A 21,324-nucleotide genomic window follows, 5' to 3' on the forward strand; every position below is an offset into this window, starting at 1 on the left:
GAAAATAGAACCATACCAATACGATTAGACAAACGGATATGATTGGTTAAAATACGGAACATGTTTTATATCCTGTTGCCTCTGAGAAAAGAGAAAACGTTGCCAGTTTATAATTTAAACAATATGGTCCCATATAAATATATAAAGAGATAACAAACCATTTCAAGCATATCAGAAGAAATTTAATTTGATATAAAGACTGAAACTGTATACATTCAAATTGTCTGGGGTGCAAAAGACGGAGGAAGAAAAGAATTTAACGTTGATTGATTGCCTTTGTTTATTCAAGGTGAAATTACCACTAAACATGAGGAAGCGACGATGACAAATTAAAACTTATACAACAAACTCTCAATTCCTCTGGTTTTATGTTCTTTATCGCACCAGAAAACCAGGCTTTCTGTAAAAACAAAACATACAGTGCAAATGTTACCATTGTTGGTGAACCATGATAATCAACAGTCAAAACGCTGTTATTGTGTGAGAGCAATGATGATCAACATTACTAAAATCGCACAAGTTTAAATCATTATATAAACATTAATTAATATATTGAAGACTATCTATTCAAATTAAAATGGATCTGTAACTAATCCAATTACAATCTTGATATCTAGAATCACTTGAACATTGTAAAAGAGGATTATTGATTAGAATATTCTTGTCTCTGACAATTTTGATATACGCTAGAAGTTATATTATGTAGATAACTGCAAGCTCAGGTGAAACGATTTTTAATCCTGCTACATGACTAATACATCTGTCATTTCCGCCTATTCATCCAATCAAACAATTGGAAAATGCGGATGTTATGTTCGCATGGGGTAATGGTGAGTAATTAGAGTTGAATGGCAAGAGGTGTTTACATTTTCTTGTAACATTCTGTAACATTGAGTAAACATCATCTCATCTTAAGGTATATGTGCCCCTGTTGGTCACTACATCATGTATTTTGGCTTTGTGACCTGAAATTAGTTCAATGGAAAGAATATTTTGTAATGACTTCTAACAGCAACTAATACCTAACTACATTATACTCATTACAAACATGTAAAGTTATTAAACAAACTTCCACTAGAACAAATAATCTATTTTGTATTATTTTTTTAAACTTCGCAAACAATTTACAAAATCCTTAAATATTCAAACATATTTTGTGAATTGATCAGTTAATCACATAATTTATGATTTCCTCCCTTTCAATGGCTTGTTAAAGTTTTAGAAATAAAAATATATTGATTATTCTATTGTTAGCTTATTCAATACTGTTGCCTATTTGTGATTAAAATTAGATAAGTTTGGTACTTCCAGCATTTAGAATTCATTGTAATGTGTAAGTTGACTGTGCTTAATTATTGCCATTTGGTCAGCATGCATGATGTAATGATCAAAGCGATGAACCTCGTGTCAAGTTATTAAAGCATGATAAATAACCAGTGAGAAACAAAATCCAGTGGAGGTCAAAACTTTTGCTAGAAACCATTAATGTTTGAAATGGAAGACCATATGGAATCAAATATAACTAGAAAAGGGTAACACTATACATACACACTGTTGTTCCAGTATACCATTGGAAAAACGTCAAAATTATATGTGCAAAATGCATTCATGCAAAAGATAAAACCAGCTTTGCCAGTTTAATATGATGACAGCAAGCAACGACATTTGTCAATAATGGACAGCCATTGAAATTTGCAGTTTCTGGACAGGTGGCATTTATATAAAAACTGAATGGGTACGTGAAGAGGAGAAAATGGGATTAGAATGATATCCTTCATAAGCTGCTGTCAATTGAGTTGGAGATGGATGCAAAGAAAGCTTATATGTCTATTGTCTTTGAATGGTGGTATGTCTGCTAAGAAGACTTAATTGCAATGAGTCCTTCACACAGGGATGTCTGTTAAGGAGACTTAATTCAAATGAATCCTGCACACAGGGATGTCTGCTAAGAAGACTTAATTGCAACGAGTCCTTCACACGGGGATGTCTGCTAAGAAGACTTAATTGCAACGAGTCCTTCACACGGGGATGTCTGCTAAGAAGACTTAATTGCAATGAGTCCTTCACACGCGGCTGTCTGTTGAGTCATTTATATTGGGATGTCTGCAGGGAAGACTTCATTGTGTAATGTCCTTTGCATGGGGGATGTCAAAGAAGGCTTAACTTTACAGAAGCGAACCTTTATTTGGTATTAAAACCTCAGGTGACAAGGAGACGGCAAATAACAGCAACGTAATGTTAATATATCCATGATGCCATGATGACAGTGTGTATGGAGAGTATTTATTAAACCTTTTAAGACATAGATATATGACAACGGTGTGTTCATTACTATTGTATGATGCAAAAACACAACATAAACAGTATAATATGAAGAGTAATACACGTATATATATATATATATATATATATATATATATATATATATATATATATATATATATATATATATATATATATATATGTATTCATGGTACTAGTTCAGCTCCTATGGTAAACCTATGCAAACACTGTGCTATTAAAAAAGTCAGTAATTTGTCAGGTACTACTTTCAATATTGTGTTTTCCAAACTCAAGTATGTTAAAGGACTGAGATTCCATCAGTAAAACATGGTCTAGAAAGAGTCAATTTACGAAAATCTTACATTTTGATCCAATCCTTGCCAGCCAAGCCAATCTACATTCTATTTTATGTTCGCCGAGTTTAAGCCTAGTTGCCATTCTTCTAGACGATAAATAATGTGAGTCGTATACCTACCCATGCATGCACACTAAACATACATATATTTGCATACATTCAAGCACATTCATTCATATACATCTGCACGTCCAGTTGGCGATGCAATTTATATATTACTGGCAGATGCATAAAAGTTTTCGGAATTATGCCTCCAAATTTATAAGAATTTCTCAATATTAAGCAATTACAGTGCATTTTCTGTCTTGTCCTTGTATGTTTTGCTAACGCACTGACTCTACTGGAAGTTTGTGGATGATAGTTCTAAATGTTTGGAAAATAAAGTAAACTTTTCTTTCTAAAGTTGTCAAATACTTCTCAAAGTTTAATTCTCGTCCGAAGAATTACGAAGTGTTACCTTTCGATGTAACTTCGGATCATGCAGTTTCTTGCTGTATAAACAATTCATTTCAAGATTTACAACGCTTGCGTTCAGGGCTTGAGGATTACGCAATGATGATCGGTAGAGCAGATAAATAGTTCCAACTGAAATTAAAATGTTCATAATATAAATAAAAGCATTTATAAATAAACCCTTAATGATTATCACTCAACATGACATTGTATATCATTTTGGAAATGTTCGAGTATTTTGCATTTATTATTGAGATAAAAAATCCAGTCATGCTATATTTAATAATAATAATTTAATTAGTCCTTTGCATAGATATGTCTGAGAAGAATTGGGTCACAAATTTGTAGCATACAGACAAAACGAAACAATATTTAATTATTAAAGAAATAAATTAGATTGTATATTATTTGGTACATGTATCAGTCTTTTATAAACATTGAATCTTTTAACCGATTGGTCATCCGCATGTATACACATAAATATATAAGTGTTTGACATAAGTTTGTAGTGGTAAGTTTCATTCAGTCTGCATTGCGAAGTCAGACAGTAAGTACACACACAAATATCTGGATCTGAAAAAGGAGGGAAATAGAGGATCAGTCGGAAAGGAAACTTCATTGCTAAAAATATTTTGTGATATAAAATAATGTGTGGCAAACACTTGAAAAACGCGTGGTACTTAAACGCATATAGGGCTGAATTAATTTCGAAGACAATGTGTATTTAAATGAAATGTTCATATACTCTGTGTAATCTAACGCTTTTTCATTACAAACTTTAATGCAGTTTCAATTCATAGAACGTTCGGAACTGCTAGTTGGAAAATATGGGTGTTGAAAAATATGTTGAGACATACACTGTAGAATACGAAGGAAAACGATACTTGAAGCTCATTCCAGACAGGGATCATAATTTATATTTGTTCTTGGAGAGATACCTCAAAGCAATTCATGTATTCATGGAAACCTTCACTTTGGCCAGCATAGGACATGCTATTTTCAAATGGGGAACATAATCTCCTCAAGGAAAATTACATAGAGGTAAACGGACAGAAAAGTAAAACACTATAGAGAGACAGTAGTGACTAGACCCTGAAAACCAGACTTCAATGAATTCATACAAAGGCATTGCCGTGTAATATCCAGACAGAAGAAAATGTGTAAAGAGGTTGTTTTTTTTTAAAAATGGTATAAATGAACAAAAGTATGAGATGGTCAGGTAAACGAGCTATACCGAAATTCTATTAGGGACACATTTCCTATGAATTGAGCAAGAATATGTCAAAAATCTACCATTATTTTTCTACATGCATGGTTTTAAGATATCATCGTCGTATAAGAGATGTATATTTCATAGGAAATACTATAAATGTGGCACCACAGGCCATAATTGTCGATTTTGCAAAGCTAAACAATAAACCCAAATTCACAGGGAAATGAACAGCTCCTATGAAGGAATAAACCTATACTATCTGCTCTACAACAGTAAAGAATTTAAAAGACATTAGCAAAATAGGAAGCAAAAGAAGCAGCAGAAAGGAAAAAGGATAAAGAGGAGTAAAATAAATAAAATAAACAGACTAAAAGTAAAGAAAATTGAAGAAAAAAGCAAGAGAAAAAAAAGAAAAAGAAAAAACAAACGGAGAAAGAAGAAGAAAAAAAAACTAATTTAATAAAAGAAAGGAAAGCACTTTGTAAAAATAGCAAATGAAAAGAGGAAAGAAATAAACGAAGAAAAAGGAGAAAGCAGAGAAAAAGGAAAAGGAAGTGGAGAAAAAAGCGGGACAAGAAGCAGATGGAAAAAAAAGAAGTACAAAGATAGGCAAAGCATGACGCACACAGAATGAAAAAAAGCAGACGGAAAAACCAAAACAAGATGCAGAGCGAAATAAAAAGAAGAGTTGGAACAATCCAAACAAGAAACAGAAGGGAAGGAAAAAGAAGCGGCCGAACAAGAAGTGAAAAGAAATAGAAAAGGGAGTGAAAGGAAAAGTTAGAAAAGCCGAAGAATTCGCTCAAGTCATCAACAGGCAAGATATCTAAATGTCAAGTGACAATACTTTCGGTTTAGTGTGGAGCCAAGAAGTTATATCTAAATTTAGATATGCTGTTTCGCTGTGCCTTTCACTGTGAAATCTTCATAACAGGGACTGATTTTTACCTTTAAATGATTGGAATAGAGTCAGTTTTTATTTTGAGATGCCTTTTATTGTCGTCAAGAAAACAATGTGGTGGGAGAGGCACAGGCAAAGTAAGTATGACATATGGTCAAGAATTAATGATTGCAATGACATGGAATCAAGACCCCAGTTGACTTTGATTAACTGCCATTAAAACAAATATAGGGTAACACTTGACAAGTTTTAGAGTGTGTTAATGTACTATGAGGGTACTGTCACCATTAGTAATCCTAGTGTCATTTGAATGTTGATCTGAGTTTAGCTTGGACAAGTACATGTACGTAATTTAAAGTAAAATATTTGGTGGTTTGACCACATCTGAGTCAGGAATGGAATCCGGCTCAGAAACAGGACTGTACCCGGAAACAGAATTGTAAACACAAATTTACATGGACACGGTTGAAGAGAAACCAGACGAAACAATGAAAGCAGAAGCAGAAGAAACGGACCAACATAATTTAAACCTGTATAGACTAATTAAATTCACCAAAAGAAAACTAAGGAATATAAATTTGATAAGCCAAAATAATAACCAGGCAAAACAAATATAATCTTGAAGTTTTAACTCTATTTAAGTTATCAAGACACTTTATACAAAGGGGAGTTGGTGATCTTCCATCCTTTTTTAAATATAGCTAACGACATTATTTGTTTAATGTTTTCTTTTACCTTCACGCAAAATGAAATTAAAGAAAAACAATATTTTTTGATCCATGTACAAAGAAGGAAAAATTAATAGTACAATACAATGCACATGTATACACAATGATTGCATGCTCTTACTTTGCAGTTACATGCAAGTAACACTGCTTTATTTCAGAATAGCAGAAACAATAAAACCTGCATTTGTACATCTTACATATTTAACTAAGTATATAACGAATGTGTGAGCAACTTCCTACAAGGTGCGGGCCGGAAAAGCGATTTTTATATGTCACACCCTTTAATGTAAATAAGCAGATAAAACTTGATCGCGGGACGGGTGTGGACAACGGGCTGTAGTTTGCACATGCCTGATATAACTGAATGTAAACTAGGAAGGGATTAGTTCCATCTCTCCCAGTTCAGGTCCTCTCCTCAGACAAACAACTTGGACACAAGACTACACAAAATTGAATAACAAACGGAAGAGAGAAAAGAAAGATGAAAACAAATAACACACACAAACACAAACGTACGAACATCGATACACCATTTGTTTTCATAGAAAGAAACCATATAGACTTGGCCTAGATATATCTAGACCCGATAAAAACAAACAAGCAACCCATGGGATAAAAAGCACAAACAAACACGAACACAAACATATATATAATACCTGCTTTATAACCTTGTTTTTGTGGAGGTAAACTTTAAGGTCATGATGAGAACCAGGAAATGAACGATAATCAACACTGATTGGACGATTGATTTTACATGCGAGGAAGTACTCCGTTTATAATCCGGAAGCAGAAGCTTTAAAACGGTAAATATTTAATTTTCTTCTTTGCATATGAAGGTCGCTAAGAGTCTTCCAATAACCACGTTCCACTGTAATCAAAATATAGGTACAATAAATAATGCTACCAACCAACGACATCGAATCAGCAGAACACAAATTTTAAGAACGTTGTGAAAGTAAATAAACTAGATTTTTATTTCCGAATTTAATCAAAGAGACCGGGAGTGAAATATTATACAAAGCATAGACTCAAGCTATATTATGGTTTTCTCTTCCAGAACGCTTATAACTGGAAACAAATTTGAATGTCCGTACCAAAGATATTAGAAATGTTAAGTCATTACAACGACACTTTATCTGCAATGTGTGATAAATGTGAATGCAAACATGAAATTCCATGACCATACATGCAGCAGTGTCTCGGAAACGGAGCTACACGTGATAAAGTGTGTCTTGCTTTCTTTGCCAAAGCAACTGTGATAGCTGTGTAAATCTGACTACATTATGAGAGAGAGAGAGAGAGAGAGAGAGAGAGCATGCTATACCGTAAACGTTTACTCAGTGACCCATTGAATAATCATCAGGAATATATTACACAATACATGTCTTGCTTTATCTATTGCTTAAAAAATCGTAGATCAAAACTAATTATTTGAAGAATTCATTACTATGCATTATATTGATTTCATTCTATCGGCGACAGCAGAAAGATATAATTTATTACCGTACAACCATCGCAAGGTCTGCCTGCTTCTCAAACTACATGTGCCTGTGTAACTCATAGTTATGCTCTAACTTATGATATGGGGGAAACCCTTAAATATGCTACTTGTAGAAACTCCTGATTATTTAGTTGTATCGTGGAGTATGTAGAGCACGTGAAGCAAGGAACAAGATCAATGGAAGCGTCGCATCGGTGAAAAATACAGACTCAGTACCTTAGCTAAGATGGGGGGATGGTAGGTTTCCGCTTTATGAGCACCGTAAGTATGACATAGTTGTCAACGATTTCCATCGATAAAAAAGATTGTTGCCATTTACACTACTTTTTAATTACGTATAAGATGGGGACATTATTTTGGGTTTTAAAGCAACTTTGCTTTGCATCAAAGGGTGAAAGACAGCCCCGTTCTTCCGTGAACATCGTTCTATTCAGAGCTATGTTCCTGGTACATCATTCAGCCATTTTGGTATAAATGTCTTTATGAAGGTGAGAAACACAGTCCTATAAGGAATATCTCTTTCACTCTAATAGAAACGATCCCTGAATTTCTGTATGTAAAAATATAACTACTAATAAGAGGACGCTCTTGCGTCCTCTAATAAGCTTTGTACCGATTGTATTATAATGTTTAACGCTATAGGAAATCATGCGTGCGCAATGCGGAAGCATTTCGTCTACGTCATCTTCCAGCAGTGAGAAAAATGGTACCACAGGTTAACAAAAGCGTCATTCTTTAAAATAAAGTTGCCGGTTTGGAATATAAGCAATATGGTCCCATGCAAATGAATAAAGAGTTAGCATAATATGTTTCAAGTAAAGCAGGTGAAGCATTTAGATATTTCAAAATGTCTGGTATGCTATAGATGGAGGAAGGAAATAATTTAACCTTGGTTAATTACCATTGTTTGCTCAAGGGGAAATTAGGTACTAAACATGCGGAAGCGAATGTGATAAATTTAAACTTAAACATTAAATTCTTAGATATACTTGTTTCATATACATTATTGCAACATCAAATCAGGCTTTCTGTAATAACAAAACGTTCAGTATAAAAGGTTCCATTGTTAGTGAGCCATGATGATCAACATTCAAAAGGTTAATATCATTCGAGATCAGTGATGATCAACATTCAAAAGGTTAATATCATTCGAGATCATTGATGATCAACATTCAAAAGGTAAATATCATTCGAGATCATTGATGATCAACATTCAAAAGGTTAATATCATTCGAGATCAGTGATGATCAACATTCAAAAGGTTAATATCATTCGAGATCAGTGATGATCAACATTCAAAAGGTAAATATCATTCGAGATCATTGATGATCAACATTCAAAGGGTTAATATCATTCGAGATCAGTGATGATCAACATGACTAAAATCACATACATTTAATCATTATTAAAGCTTTAATTGAAAATATCAAAGAGCATTTAATCAAATTAAAATGCATTTGTTATAATCTATTTACAAGCTCGGTATCTAAAAAACGTATGAACTTTCTAGAAAAACAAGAAAAGCAATAATTAGAATATTTTCTCTGACAATTTTTGTCTATGCGTTAGAGTTTATATTATCCAGCATACAATGTGATTTCACACGAAACGATTTTTAATCTTGTTACGTGACTAATGTATCCGTGATTTCTGTAAATGTATCCAATCAAGCAATCGGAAAATGCGGATTTTATGTTCGCTTGAGATAAACTAAATATTAATAGGTGAGTAACTAGTATTGGATGGCAAGAGTTGTTTACATTTGCTTGTAATATTATGTTGCCCATGAGTAAGCATCGTCTCGTCTTAAGGCGTATGTGTTCCCTTTAGCCATTATCTTGTGACTTTAAATGAGCACAATGCAAGCAATGTTTTGCAATGAATTCTAAATGATAATCTTACTTTGATTACATTGTGTTCATTACAAACAAGTAAATTTGTTACAGAAACGTCCACTAGAAACAACGAATCTACTTCACTAAAAATGTACAAGGTTAAAAGCATCCATGCACATTTTGTTAATTGACCCATTGATCACACCTTTTAAATATTTTTAAACTTGTCAACTGTTGGGTGACGTTTTAAATACTAGACAATAGACTGATTATTCCTAAATTAATTTACCCATTTGTGATTACAATTGTATAAGCTAGGTACTTCCAGCCATTAGAATTCATTGTAATGTGTAGGTTTACTGTTCTTATTTTCATGCCATACGGTCAACGTGAAGGTTGCAATGACCAAAGCTGTTAAACCATGAATAATAGCCACTGAAAAAAATGAAATGGAGATCAAAACGTGACCTAGAGACAGTTAATTTTCAATTGAACATACTATACGAATATTATGGAGCTTAGAAAAGGGTTAAAATATAAAGACAACTTTATCTTGGAGTATCACTTCAGAACAACCGTCAAAATCAAAGGGAAAAAATGCATTCATACAAAAGATAAACCCGGTTTTATTCTGTTCAAGGAATATGATGAAGGCAGTCAGTGAAATCTGTCAATGACGGAGAATCCATGAAAAGCAACATTATCATTATTTGAACAGGTGGTATTTAAATTTAAAAAAACTTAATAGATACGTGAAGATGCTAAAATGATATCCTTGCTATGCTGCTGCCATTTACATTAAGGTATCTACTAAGAAGTCTTAATTGTAATGAGTCTTTTACACGCGGATTACTACCAAGAAAGCTAAAGTGTATACTGCCCTTTGCAATTGGATATCTGCTAAGAAGACTTACTTGTACGGAGTTTTTTATACGGGGATGTCTGCTAAGAAGACTGACTTGTATTGAGTCATTTACACGGGGATGTCTGCTAAGAAGACTGACTTGTATTGAGTCATTTACACGGGAATGTCTGCTAAGAAGACTGACTTGTATTGAGTCATTTACACGGGGATGTCTGCTAAGAAGACTTACTTGTATTGAGTCATTTACACGGGGATGTCTACTAAGAAGACTGACTTGGAATGTCTGATAAGAAGAAAGACTTGTATTGAGTCTTTTACATGTCTAAGAAGGCTTAAATGTACAAAACAGAACCTTTATTTGATATTAAAATCTCAGGCCACAAGCAGGCATCATATGAGAGAAACGTAATGATTACATATATCGTAGGTGGCAGTTTGTGTAAAGAGTAGTTATTAAGCCTTCTTCCAACTGAAATCAGAATGTTTCTAATATATTCAAAGCATTTATAAATAAACCGGGGAATAAATAGCGCTCAGTTTGATGTTGTATAGCTTTTTTGAAAATTTTAGGGCATTTTTGGAATTTATTATTGAGATAAAAAATCTAATCATGCGACATTTAATATTAACAATGTAATGAGACCTTTATATGGGGATGTCTGCTTTGAAGGATTATTTGCAATTGGGCTAAAAAGGCTTAGTATGCAGACAAAACGAAACATTTATTACATAAACAATGTGATTACATGTCAGACTATTTGTCTCATCCATCTGTAATTTTTTAAATAATGGATCTCTTTTGCATTTAACTGATTGGCCATCAGGAAATATACATATTAACATTTAAGCGTGCAAGATAAATTGGTGGCGACAAGTTTGATACAGATTGTATTGCTAATTTAAGCAGTAAGTTCGACTCATCCATCTGTATTTGTTGAAATCATTATGTATCTCTTTGTATTTGGCCATCAGAAAAGAAGGTAAACAGAGGACCAAGCGTGAGCCACTGAAATATAAGAAAATTTAACTTCAAAAGGAAAGTCCATTTGAAAAGGAAATGTGTCGAGTATAAAATAGTATGTGCCAAACGCGTGGCAGTGAAATACATATATGAGAAAATCAATATGAAAACTATTTTTATTTAAACAAAATTTTAAAATACTTTGTGCTTTTTCACTGAAACTTTGATGAAGTTGTAATTCATAGAACTCCCAGAACTGCTAGTTGTAAACACAGGTGTTAAAAATATTTCAAGACCTAGACTGTAGAATAGGGAGGCAAACGATACTTAAAATTTCGATCCATCAAGTGAACAGATGACAAAGTTGATAATCCATACTTACATTCTGAGTATGTATCCTACGAATTGTGAAAAATCATGTTAACGATCTAACAATATTTTTCTACAAGCAAGTTTTGAAGGTATCATTGTGGTAAAAAGAATGCATATTCCATAGAAAGTGCCACAAGTTTGGCACAACAGGCATTGATTCTAGAAGTTGCAAGCTAAACTAAAACCAACAAAAACACAGAGAAATGAACAGGCATTAAGATGGAAACCACGTCTGCTGGTTTACAATAAACAATGGAAAATAAATATCAGAAAAGAAAGCAAAAGAAGAAGGACAAAAGAAAAAATGAGAAAGAGACAACAAAATGAAAATAAAGAAAATAAAAAGAACAAAAAGGAAAAGAAAATTGAAGAAACAGAAGCAAAAGACAGAGAAGAAATTAAAAGAAATAAGTAAAGTATATAATACAGTTGGACATCTCCTTAAAAACTAAAACGGGAGGTCGTGGGTTCGATCCCCGGCCGAGTCATACCAAAGACTTACAAAAATGGTACTAACAGCTGCCTCGCTTGGCGTTCAGCATGAAGAGGTTAGTGTTAGGACTGGTCGGCCTGGTGTCAGGATAATGTGACTGGGTGGGACATCATGCTACATGTCTGCGGCAGGATGCCACAGTGCTAGACATCACTATAAACTGCCACACTGCAGACATCGTAGCGATATGACTGAAAAAATGTTAAAGTTACGTTAAAAATCAAACTCACATCACCTCACTCTATGATGTAAATTAGCCAGATAAAACCAGATCGCGGGACGGCTCTAGACCATGGGTTGTAACTTGTGCATGCCTGATATAACATAATGTAAACTCAGGACTATGTAGTGATATCTCTTCTAGCAATAGAGTAGGTGCCCTTCCCTCCCAGACACATAACTTTGATTCATGGCCACATACAACCAAGAGCGCTAAGGTGAACAAAAAGAAAACGAGAGAAAAGAACGATGAGAAACAATTACATACACGTACACGCACGTATGACCATTGATATATAATACACACTTTTGTTTTCTTAGATGGAAAGAAACTATGTAGATTTGACCTAGATATAGCTCGTCCCTATAACACACACACACACACACACACACACACACACACACGGCACTAAAGCACTAATCACATTTGCAAACATAAACACAAACACATAAAGGGGCAATGCACTTAATTTAAAAGACCTATAGAAAAATGGTCTTTTTTTTTTAACTCAAAACGTTTTGTTTAAGATAGGGGAAAGGCAAGTAAATCGGCCCAACTGGCTAACATGTCTGAACGGAAAGGGAGTACGAACCTAAAAAAAACCGAACATCGGCGTGTCAAAAATGGAAAACCTATTGCAAATTCTGTTTTCAAAATTCCTTGGGTTTGTTTTAGGGAAATTATCTTAATGAAAAGAAGGGAGGACAGGGATTATAATACATTATAGGGTTTATATTTAGGAAAAATGAGGGGACGTGCCTACAACGGAAACCAGTTCTATATGCAGTGAAGGGGCTGCGTGGTATCTTTATATTTAGGAAAAATGAGGGAACGTGCCTACAACGGAAACCAGTTATATATATATATATATATATATATATATATATATATATATATATATATATATATATATATATATATATATATATATATGCTGTGAAGGGGCTGCTTGGTATCTGCAAATAAAGTGGTAAGTTTAAAACAGACAGTAAAACATTTAATCAATACTAAATATATTTAATTGCATGTAAATACACACATTCAAATAAATAATAAATAAATAAATATATATATATACATATATATATATATATATATATATATATATATATATATATATATATATATATATATATATATATATATATATATTATGATAATTTATAACCTTTTCTTTGTGGAAGACAAAATTTAAGGACATGGGTACCAGGAAAAGAAACAAAATCAACACTGACTGGCCGATTGATTTTACATGTGCGGAAGCACTCCGTTTATAATGCGGAAGCAGAAGCTTTCAAATTGTAAACATTTAATTTTCTTCTTTGCGTATGAAGGTCGCCTACAGTCTTCCAATAAACGCATATTCTACTATAATCGAAAAACAGGTACAAGAAATAATGTAGTCAATCAACGTCTTCGAATTTGCAGAAGACAATTTCCATGAAAGTTGTGAAAAGAAATAAAAGTAGAATTGATACTTTAGAAAAGTACGAAATATGTCGGGAGTGAGATAGAATATGAGGCATGGATTCAAACAGTATTAAACAGTTTTTTTTCTTCCAACATGCTTATAATTGGAGGCACATTTTAAGGTCTATAAGAAGAATCAATAAAGGTTAAGTTATTAGAACCACAAGTTACTTGTTATGGGTGATACATTTGAACTCACACATGAAATTGCATGACCATACATGCAGCAGTTTTTAGGAAACTGAGCTACAAGCGATAAAGTGTGTCTGACTTTCTTATTCTATGCCAAAGCAACTGGGATAGCTGTGTAAATCTGACTACAGTGTGAGAGACACAGACATACAGAGAGACAGAGAGACAGATAACACTTTAGCGTAAACGTTTACTCGGTGACACAATAATACCCAGGAATATATCACACAATACATGACTTGCTTTATCAATTGCCTATGAAATTGCAGATCAAAACTGCCTAACGGTCTGGAGAATACATTACTATGCATTATAATGATTTCGTTCCATGGGCGAAAGGAGAAAGTTATCTTTTATTACCACATGAATTACCATGCAACCATCTCAAGGTCTGCCTGCTATTCGCTTCTCAGAATATACACTGAGGCGTTATTCGCCCATATTATAAGTGGTTTTGTCCTATTTGTGACGCGGGAAACCCATATATGCATCTAAACTTGACTTTATCTAAACACGATTGTCGACCTTTCTAACATATAACTCAATCTTCACGATTTTCCAACATCTTGAATCGGACAGAACAAAAACAAATCCAAAGTAAAATCTATTGAAATTCATAAAACCACGCTCCTTGAAGTGTCGCCCCTAAATCTTTTTGCTAACGTTAATAATACAAATATGTCAAATCTGTCTTGAGTTGATTTTATGTGATGTCCGTTATGTTTCTATTAAAGGCATATCTGTCTGAAGAAGGATATCTATTAGCAAATAAAGGCAATCTGTAAGAAGCAAAGTATTACTACCATACATTTGGATTTAAAAATGTTGCGTCTATGTTTCCGCCCCCCACCCCACCCCGCCGACCCCACTATACATGCCTAGGAGAAGGAAAAGAGGCATTATATGATCGATTTCGATGGTGCCAGGCCTAAACTGGCAGGCCAGTATCAAAGTCCGATAACTAAGTCTTGATTATTTAGTTATATTGTGGCGTAAGTATCAGAGAGCACACGATGCAGGGAACCAGATAAATGACAAATAACATACAGTCATACTATATAATTACATTGATTGGGCGTTGTTCTCACTCTCTCTCTCACCCCCCCCCCCCCCACTATTAGACGGCGAGACATTGGTTTCCACTTATATCTAGTTTTACAGAGATCTCTCTTTCAATGGTATTCTGTTATTATAGCTTCTGATGAATGCATCTTATTTTGCTCATAAAACTAAGAAAGACTAACATACATTTTATGAGAAAACACCATTTTTATACAGCTAGGATTAAATTCTTATATATAAAACAGCAATATGATTAAACCAAACCATTACGAAAAATTTGCGAAACTACTTTATTTTATATAGCTAGAATTATTAAAATGTTACTTTAAATGGCTAGAAGTTTTGAAATTTTTATATGACTGGAATTAGTTAAAGTATTTCAAAGTGACATGAAAGATTTGCTTGAGTAAGTCTGAAACTATGGTACAATATAAGATTGCTGTCAACATTCAAGGCGTGTGTTAATATAAAGGGCACCAAGGATAGGAATTTCCTAATTGATATTGTCGCACCCTTCAATATACTTAGTGCATTGTAAGTACTGCACTGTGCATTTCCAGCCAATTAGAAGCGTGTCTTCATTCTGAACCTATTCTCTCTTTTTTTAGATGTGCCGTGCTGTGAATTCAGAAGTGGTCAGGATTTTGTTGAAGTGTATGTTTCTTCCAGAGACATAAAGTGGAAACGTCAATGAAAAAACATGTTGATTATTAATCGAATCAATATATACCTAGATATGCCAAAATATTCTCATTAGAGTCTTACACACTTTGCCATAACTATCATATACAAGTTTCAACGGATGGGCACGGTAGAAATATTATGTACAGTTAAAGCTGAGAGACCAGATTTCACCCTAGTTCTGTTTCTTTGGTTTCAATATTGATACATGTATAGTTCAAGCTCAGAAGTCCGAGACCAAATTTTACCCTAACTCTGCTACTTTGGTAATAGTATCAACTTAAACTGGGGACCAGCTTGCACCCAAATACGACTACTTTGTTTCAATATCGAATAGGTCGTTGGACAGTAAGTATCATGCAAGATGTGATATTAATTTTATAACAATATTCATATGCATACAAGTCTCATCAACTTGTATATAAAATACTTTCAACTGAGTTTTTCTGACAGATAAATTTTTTTTCATACGAAAATAACGAGACAGAGAATATTGTTGGGGTGGGGGTAATTGCAGAAATATCAAGGGGCGTTTGTATTAGAAATACTTCAGGATTTACTAGTAAGGAGTATGGTTCTTTAATTTTTTATTTTTGCATTCAAATTTTAATTGTGTGGCCTTGGCAAGCTTGCATTCTATATAGGCAATAGACTTGGCCCGAACAGTTAAATTTTCACTTAATTTCGGCTTTAAATTTAATAAAAACTCGTCTATCCCAATTCTCTGTGGTTTTTAAACATAATTATGATTGTAATGAGAGAGAGAGAGAGAGAGAGAGAGAGAGAGAGAGAGAGAGAGATATGAAATGTGCCAAAATATGCAAACACAGGCTGAATAACATACATAAGAGGATATATCTAGAATATATCTATCCTAAATGGGAAAGTAAAGTTATTACAAAATTGATATTATGTTAAACTCTTTCCGTGGCGCATGCGTGGACAGTTTGAGACTCAACTACATCACTCTTTAGCCTGGGGAAGAAGTCCGTACTAAGAACACCGTTGGATATGCATGAGGAAGAAATCCGCACTAAGAACACCGTTTGATATGCATGAGGAAGAAGCCTGTACTAAGAACACATGTGGATAGGCATGAGGAAGAAGCCTGTACTAAGAACACCGTTGGATATGCATGAGGAAGAAGTCGGTACTAAGAACACATGTGGATAGGCATGAGGAAGAAGTTCGTACTAAGAACACATGTGGATAGGCATGAGGAAGAAGCCTGTACTAAGAACACCATTGGATATGCATGAGGAAGAAGTCCGTACGAAGAACACATGTGGATAAGCATGAGGAAGAAGTTCGTACTAAGAACACATGTTGATAAGCATGAGGAAGAAGTTCGTACTAAGAACACATGTGGATAGGCATGAGGAAGAAGCCTGTGCTAAGAACACCGTTGGATATGCATGAGGAAGAAGTCCTTACTAAGAACACCGGTGCATGAGAAGTTTTAAAATATTTTTTACACATTATGGTGAAACTGAGGATTCAGCCACTACAGCAACTAGCAAATGTGTTATGGCTCTGTATGACCCTAAGGGTAAGATGAAAGGAGGGCATACAAAATGCTTAAAATAACTGAGAGCAACGCTGGTTTCCAAAACGAATTTAACTCTGGCGAAACTTAGACCATATGAAACCAACGTTTTTGAGGCATGGAGAGAGAGAGAGAGAGAGAGAGAGAGAGAGAGAGAGCATGTGATCTTGAATGCGGGCGAGAAAGCTCTTGTTTGCGTTCTGTTTATTATCAAAAGCCAATGGTAACCAAAATCCTTGAAGATCTAGTATATGTGTCCGAAAAGGAATACAATGAGTGCAGTAAAATCTGCACGTTATCAGCAACATTTGCCACATACAGAGTTGTGTCCTGGTTAAGAAATACGGATTGTTGTAATACTTGCATTCATCACAGAAAGACCGAATCTATGGTATTTTTCACGGTAACTTGTTTGCATCCAGAGTTTGCAAACTTTAACTGACATTTTGAGAGCACACATAATATGCAATAGCAATGCTCTTTGCAAATGTACCAGACATTGTATTCGACTACATACAACAATGCCGGGGAAATTAAAACCAGTGTTAAACACTTATACAGTTAATGAAATGTAATAAATAGGTTGCATTGACATATTTTTACAAGGGTAATTAGCCTTTCTCACAAAATCTTTCATACAAATTGTCTCTACATACGATTAATGAAAGACAAAATAGTTAATGAAAACGTAGGGGTCATCTGCCTCAAAAACCGTTGATGTTATATATCTATGTATTATGCGCAACATCATATACAAACACTTCCGTACGAAGATAAAGAAAGTTTGTTAGAAACGATATTGTAAATAAAGAGCATTCTCTGACTCAATGAAAAAGTAAGAAAAAATAACAAACATATTAAAATGGAGATCTGACAGGCAGATACAAAAGTTTATGTTCTGTTGACCTTTGGAATTCCCTGTAAACTTATTTTTAGTTTTTGTAACTTATAATCAATTGTGCTGTGTGTTAGACTTATCGTTAACAATCGTAGATTCGGAAAGATGTGTTTTACCTTCAGTTGTATGAAAACTGTTATTTGAATAGTAAAACTAAAAGAAAACTGAACACGACTTCCCATCTGCGCCTGTCAAATCTATTTACTGATAAGAATATATCGATTTCAGTCGCATTGCACATATTATTGAACTACGAATTGTAAGCTGCAGTGACATAGTTTTCACTGATGGCTGTTGTACCCGTCAGAAAACAGTTACATACCAAGTAATATGATTGCCTGAAAAACAGAGCAAAAAAGGTTAACCAAACTCACTGGACCACGAAGCATACATAGATCACACTGAGATAATTTTTACTGAAAGTTGTAGCACTCCACATCTTAAAGGTAACTTATATGACTCAGTTAATGTTATCTAAAGCAACGACCCCAAAACAGGAGAGAAACTGAGCTCAGTCAAAATCACCGGCAAATAAAATGTAGGTGAATTTGACAAAGGTTTCGCTGATTGCCGTTTACTCAGAGTCGGTAATATCCGAGAACATGAGCTAAATGCATAAAATTAGCAACAATATCTGGATCATGAAATATATAGGTCACAATGACTTTTATATTTCAAAGACTTGTATAGTATTCCACATGACATACCCAAATACAAACTTATGCGACTCTACGAGTGACAGTGTCTTTGAAAAGGACCAAACGAAAACCGTAAACTACATTATGGAGTTAAAAGGAAAGGTTAAAAAAATATTGGAGTCTGAAATATAGATGTGTGTGTGTGTTTGTATTTTTAACGTAGCTTTAACAATTTTTCAGTCACAGCGCTATGATGTCTGTAGTGTGACAGTTTGTAGTGATGTCTAGCACTGGGGCATCATGTCACAGACATGTAGCATTATGTCCCACCCAGTTATATTATCCTGACACCAGGCCGACCGGTCCTAACACTAACCTCTTAATGTTGAGCGCCTAGCGAGGTAGCTGTTGGTACCATTGTTTTAGTCTTTGGTATGACTCGGCCGGGGTTCGAACCCGCGACCTCCCGCAATAAATATAGGTAATAGTGACCTAGTGTTCACTACATGGCTATGGTAGTGCTCATGAGTAATTACCCACTAAATTATGTAACTCCATAGATCATAGGATCAACAAAAAATATAACTGAAACACAACCACAAACCTGAGTGTTCATGTCAGACGGCCGGAAGAGAGAACCACGAGCATCATCAATCTATAAGCCGGAACGCTTGCTATAGGTTCAAATCGGATATTCTTCCGGATATGTCCGCCTATCAACATATGAATTTTCAAGTTTCTATCAATCATAATATAGTTTAATGTTGAGTTCTGGATTCAGAACTTTGGAAACCATGAATCCAAACGGTTTTAAGATAAATGATTATTTTGTGTAATGTTAGGCCTGTTTTTATGATTGCTAATACATATGTAACTTATGCTTGCAATGTCTGGAAGAGTTCAAAATACAAAAATGACTGGTGCCTCATACAATACAAACATATTTCTTTCAAGATTCAAGACCAGAAGAATTGACTTCAAAATATGCGGAGCATTAATATTGGCAATATTTTAGATTATGAAGAATTGATAATGAATGAACGCACACACACACACACACACACACACACATCAGATTGTGTACGTGCGTCCATCAAAGAAACAATAAATATGACTTCAGGATATAAAGAATCAACCATTAAAGAGGTCGCTATTATAATATAGGCAGCATTTATATGATAGAGGATAGAACATCATCAAACACACACACACACACACACACACACACACACACACACATACATATATATATATATATATATATATATATATATATATATATATATATATATATATATATATATATATATATATATATATATATATATATATATATCTGTGTGTGTGTGTGTGAGTTCTGACACATAAACTCATACAAACAGACGCAAGACACACTCACAAATATTTTTTCTGTACGTACATCACATTTGAAAACGGTCAAAATGGCTTCCTGTTCGTGGTCGGTCTCATGTTTATGCGAAAAAGGAGAATTATACGTTGCTCTGGACACGTGTACCATGCAATCTAATTTATAGATATGCAAACACCGTGCCAACAAACCTTGCTTTGGACACGGTTACCATGCAATCTAATGTACGGATATGAAAACACCGTGCCAACAGACCTTGCCTTGGCCATGTGTACCATGCAATCTAATTTTTGGAAATGCAAAAACCATGCCAACAGACATTGTTATTGACACGTGTACCATGTAAAATAATGTACATATATGCTGGCACCGTGCCAACAGAGATCGTTCTTGGAAGGGAAATCTAGGGCGTAACGTCATTATGCTTCGTAAGCGACAAACAAGGAAAGAAATACTCATATTTTAAAATCGCTAAGAACAGAGAGGCAAGTGAGTTTTAATTTGAAAAGTTACTCTTATAAACACTCCCTTCTTTCATCACTTTCTCATTACACGTTTTTGTTTATGATATTGTAATATGTAACTAAAACATGTAAAGTTTTACAGAAAGAGAAAAGATGTTTTGGATTTCAATTTCACAATAAAAGCATTTGTTTTATGGTATTTTTGGATAAAGTCTTGTATTTTGGCTATTAAGAAAGAAAGCAAAAAGTAGAATATTTCTTTATCTTTGTATAAACCTACACCATCCCCAAACGTTTTGAGTTAAAAAAAAACATCCAAAGTTTTACAGAAAGAGAAAAGATGTTTTAGATTTCAAAAACACAATAAAAACATTTGTTTTGTGGTACTTTTGGATAAAGTCTTGTATTTTGGCTATTAAGAAAGAAAGCAAAAAGTAGAATATTTCTTTATCTTTGTATAAACCTACACCATCCCCAAACGTTCTGAGATAAAAAACGGCATGCCTGTCGAATCGGATGCTGGGTTCTCATTAACAAAATAGAAGTTGATTGCTAACATAGATGGCTGATAAATAAATTGTCTGAAATGATGAATTGATAAAGATAAAGAGAATACATTTTGATTATCATGTGTTTGACTAATTCTTATAGGCCTGATTTAATTTATGAAAATGGTCCGTTTTAAACATGAAAATATTTCATATTCAATTACTGTTATTGCTGTTTTTAATTTTAAAAAAATGAAATTGTCACAATAAAACGAGATATTTCTGCGCCAAAAAGTTTTAAACATTACTAACGTCTAGGAGTCCAATACTTCCTCA

The 21,324-nt window shown here is 34.1% G+C and overlaps 1 long non-coding RNA gene across 1 annotated transcript in view; it reads right to left on the minus strand.

The window, feature by feature from the left end:
- Positions 1 to 205: 205 nt before the first annotated feature.
- LOC149792608 (uncharacterized) overlaps positions 206 to 21,324 on the minus strand; it is an 82,666-nt gene continuing 61,547 nt past the window's right edge. Inside the window, exons 2-3 of the long non-coding RNA XR_016423299.1 lie at positions 3,096 to 3,223; positions 206 to 965 (exon numbers count right to left, since the gene is read on the minus strand). This is a non-coding gene — a long non-coding RNA (uncharacterized LOC149792608). The remainder of the gene's footprint in view (positions 966 to 3,095; positions 3,224 to 21,324) is intronic.

Source organism: Sinohyriopsis cumingii, chromosome 9 (genome assembly GCF_028554795.1).
Source record: "Sinohyriopsis cumingii isolate HCF-2022 chromosome 9, ASM2855479v2, whole genome shotgun sequence".
NCBI lineage: Eukaryota > Metazoa > Mollusca > Bivalvia > Unionida > Unionidae > Sinohyriopsis > Sinohyriopsis cumingii.